Raw genomic sequence first — 4496 nt, 5'->3', positions numbered from 1 at the left:
CCCCCCGCCCCGCCCCCCCCGCCTCGGGTGAGAGGCTGGAAGGAAGTCTGAAAAAATATTAAACAAAACAAAAAGTCCCATATTAAGAGAAAAAGTCAAATTTATGAAAACATATTGAACTGTGAGAAAAAAAACTCAAAAAATGTCCAGAAAAGAAAGTCAAAATGTCAAAATGTCAAAATGTCAAATAAAAATAAAAAGTCAACATTTTTAGAAAAACGTCAAATTCTTAAAAAAAAATCTAATTCTGAGAAAATTTTAAACTATGAGAAAATAATTCAGTTTCAATCAAAAAGTTATAAATATGAGAAAAAAGTCAACACCCAGCAGAGCTGCCCCCGCCTCGGGTGAGAGACTGTCAAAGTCAAATTGTGAAAAGAAAAGTCCAATTCAAAAATAAAGTGAAATAAAAAAAAGTATGAGGAAAAAAAGTCAGATTTCTTTAAAAAAAAAAAGTCTGTCTGAAATAAAATTGTATGTCAAATTAAATTATATAGTTTTTAATATATATATTTATAAATCTTAATTTAAGGTGTTTTCTCTCTCCCAACAGAAGCCGCTAAACCAGTGCCTATTCCCAGATCAGTTCCCCTCCCTGTGGACCCCAGACTGATGCAGGGTCAGCAAGAGGGTGAGCGCACACACACACACACACACACACACACACACACACACACACACACACACACACAACACACACACACACACACACACACACTCACATATTTGTAAGTCTTTATTTTCCTGTGTAATTCTGAGAAAAAAAAAATCACATTTTAAGAAAAGTTAAATTATGAGAAAAATTAAAAATTATGAAAAAAAAGTTAAATTATGGGAAAACTATTAAAGTAAGAGAAAAAAGGAGAAATTATGAAAAAAAGTTAAAATGATGAAAAATATTCTAATTCTGAAGAAATATTAAACTATGAGAATTTATTGTAATTTCTTTAAAAAAAAGTCAAGATTGGTAGAGTGGAAGAGTATCATAAAATAAAGAGGCAAGCACATATTAAATTATGAGAAATAAAGTCAAATTCTGAGAAGAATTAAACTAAAAAACTTTAAAAAATATTAAACTATGGGAAAAAAAGCAATAAAAAATTCACAGTTTAAGAAAGAATTGTGAAAAAGTGGAAATTCTTTAAAAAAAAGTCAAAATATGAGAAATGTTACAAAAAAGTCAAATTCTTAAAACAATTGAATTCTGTTTTCCCAGATCAGGTTTTGTTCAACATCTCATGAGCTCAGAGCCGATGCCTTATTCTGCAATGTAAACAAACTCTAAACTCAGCGTGAGTTCTCCGAGAGATTCTTCTTTCTGCCGTCTCCCCACGATGAGAGCCTCCTGGGGGGATGAAACCTGAACCAGTGTTTGGTCAGCTTGTTTCTGCCGGCCCCCGCCCTTCAGTCCCCGAGGAGCAGCCTCTGATAGTGGGTGTGGCTCTGCAGACTCTGACCCCCCCTCTCTCTCTCTCTCTCTCTCTCTCTCTCTCTCTCTCTCTCTCTCTCTCTCTCTCTCTCTCCAGGAGTGCATCTCACCGCTGATGACTTCACCAAGGCTCAGAAGCTGTGTAAATACGCTGGCAGCGCTCTTCAGTACGAGGACGTGAGCACAGCCGTGACTAACCTGCAACAAGCTCTGCGCCTTCTCACCACCGGACACGAGTGAAGCCTTCCTCCTCCTCCTCTTCCTCATCCTAAATCATAACTACAGTTTGAAGAGCAAAGCTTCATTAACATAACATTTTTGCTGATATCAACATGCATGAGTGTGTTTCTATAAACCATATCAGCAACAACAAGGTTTAATGTCATTTATTCAAAAAAGAAAATTAAAACATTGAGACATAGCAACAGAAATGTTTCATCAAATGACATCAAACAAATTAAAACGAGCTCGATTAGAATAAGTAGAAAAAGTGTTTAAAACACGTTGACACTCCGAACAAACCCTCCTCTGACTCTGATCACCTTTGATTAACATTTACCAAACTTTATTTTGATTGTTCAGCCTTTTTACGGCGGAGGATCAGGGCCACGTGAAAATACATTTGATTTCTAACCCAAACATTTTTTAATTCTAAAATTAAAGTAAACATTTTCAGATTAAAGTTTGAATTCTGACATTAAAAAAATCTAAATTTGGAGAAACGTCAGAATCTTGAGAAAAGTCAGGATTTTGAATTTCCACAGAAATCCCCCCAAAAAAATCCCTTTTGTCCAGATCTCAAAAACCTTTTCTCATGTCGACCTAACCCTCTTCTGTATTTATTCTGTTGACCTGATTCTGTCAAAGGATCCTTCGCTGATCAGCTGCTCCGCTTTAAAACTCACTGTGACTCCGAAAAAACTGACAGGCGATGAAAGAAAAAAGTAAACTGTAAAAAGTTAAAAAAGTTTACAAACCGTAAATATTCAGATTTTAAAATGTCTTCTCTTATCTATAAAACGTCTCTCCTCCTATTGGCTAGCCCACAACCTTCTGTAAGTGATTGATGGTTTAGGGGCGGGACATCTCTAACCAATCACAACAGCAGTCTCTAACCCCATGTTCTCCCAGATAAAGTGCTCCTGAAAACACACAAATGAGACGTGAATGAATCTGCTGCTGGAGACCTCCTCTCACTGCTTTCTGTTTTGCTCTGAAGTATTTTATTTTGACGTGTTTCCATCCGTCTCTGTGTGTACCATGATCTTTTCTTTGTTCTTCTGGACTTTAAACTCAGATCTGCCAGAACCTCCGTTGATTTATTTGAATAAAATTGTTTGAGATGTTCACGGTGACTTCTCTGTTCTCGGGCTGCACTCACTCAACACGTCTAACACATGGAAGACTTTGTTCTGATGATATCTGTGAGCTTAGATATAAAGACCTGTTTTCCACCTGTGATTATCAATCATTCAACAGAGAGGATTGTGGGGTTTTTCCATATAAACAATGAATTATTATTCTTCTATTCTGATTATAGTTCAGGTTTTGAAAATAAATTAAAGTAATATCATTGAAACCGTTTTATAGAATCAGAATCAGATTTATTACCAAGTTTAACACATTCATGAGAGCAACACAAGCGTCACTTCCAAGCGACAATTATGGCTCCGCCCACTTTTGGGGGAAAACCACGTCCCCAGGGATGAGGAAATGCAACACACCACATTTGGAATTGGTATAATTATAAAGGGTTTATTTTAAATATCAGGGTAAACAAAGGAGTCTAACTGCATGCAGGGAAAATAAATACTAATACACGAAATAAGGAACAAAACAAAACCTCACTTTAAAAGTGGTACAACAAAAGGATTCTGTACAAAAAACAGCTGAACTAAAGGCAACAGTCACAACATCCTAAACTACTCTAAACACTAACTAACACACAATATCACACGAGTTTAGCCACAGTTAACAGATCTGTCTCAGGAGCAAGTAGCGAGAGGCGTCTGTCCACATGTCAGAGCCTCCAGAGTGAGGATTGTCCCCAGGCTTTGTAGTCATCTCCAGCAGGTGCGCGCCGGCTGTGCGCTGCGATTGGAGTGCGTCGGGCCCGGCGTGCTCCAATCACAATCTTCAGGAGGCGGACCAGGAGATGGCAGCCAATCACGTCAGGGCAACCGCACAGCTCATTTACATACAGATTAACACAGTTAAGAGGACCAGGAAGGCAGCAGCCTTAACAGGCGGTCAATCAGGGCGAGCCCACCTGAATGCACGCGCAGGCACAGAGTGCATAAGGCGGCTACGCCTCCTGACTGTCATCCTTTTCTCTTCAGCGAGCGGGACAACACCTTTGAAAGAAGCAGATATAAGTTATCATAGCTTCAGGGAGTCGCCACTTCTAGAGACCCGGGCCTGTCCTTCGTGCCCTGGCTTAATAGCGGGCGCCGATCCCCACCACCTCTGCTTTGAGTGTTTGGGGCCTGACCACGCCGGGGACGGCTTGAAACCTTCGCCGTCCTGCACTGCCTGCCGGGCGCTTCCACGGCTTAGAGTGCCGGGGAGGAGGATGACGAGGACTTCTCGTTGTCGGGCACTTCCGGGTCTGGCGTCCATGGAAGTCCGTCACCCTGGTCTGTGACGGGGAGCTACCGCTCCCCCCACCACTGCCGCCGAAACCGGTGAGCCGCCTCCGGCAGGGGTTCTGAGGCCCGGTCCACCCGGTGCAGCCAGCCTTCGTTTCGCCCCCGTTGCCAGATATCTTGCAGTGCGTGGAGGCGTTGTGCCAACAGCCACTGAAGACGAAGGCTCCAGTGGCTGGTATGGTGGGGATCCTCAGGGTGCAGGGCCGCACGGACACAGCGTGTCCAGGCTTGCCCCCCCGTGAGGGCGGTGGTGGCGAAACTCTCCTTGATGAGAGCTTGCCGGGCCATCTGCTCCCACAGGCAGCAGGATGGGCGGAGGGTAAGAAGCCTCTGCCCCCGTTGCCTCGTGACCGAGAGACGCTCCGGCTCGGAGCACAGATGGCGGCAGCAGCGAATAATCAGATCTCTTCTCACCCATG

At 42.3% G+C, this 4496-nt stretch overlaps 1 long non-coding RNA gene across 2 annotated transcripts; it reads left to right on the top strand.

Annotated features, from left to right (window-relative positions):
- LOC104948548 (uncharacterized) lies at positions 1-2778 on the top strand. 2 transcript variants are annotated; one of them, XR_798705.1, is made up of 3 exons: positions 1-27; positions 554-631; positions 1527-2778. It is a non-coding gene; the product is annotated as an uncharacterized lncRNA (long non-coding RNA). The 2 variants fall into 2 exon arrangements; XR_798704.1 differs by lacking the exon at positions 1-27 and adding an exon at positions 314-347.
- Positions 2779-4496: the final 1718 nt, after the last annotated feature.

The sequence above is a fragment of the Notothenia coriiceps genome, unplaced genomic scaffold (assembly GCF_000735185.1).
Source record: "Notothenia coriiceps isolate Sejong01 unplaced genomic scaffold, NC01 NC01_scaffold00014531, whole genome shotgun sequence".
Lineage (NCBI taxonomy): Eukaryota > Metazoa > Chordata > Actinopteri > Perciformes > Nototheniidae > Notothenia > Notothenia coriiceps.
Note: the sequence above shows the minus strand (reverse complement) of the source record. Positions and strands in the feature narration are given on the sequence as shown.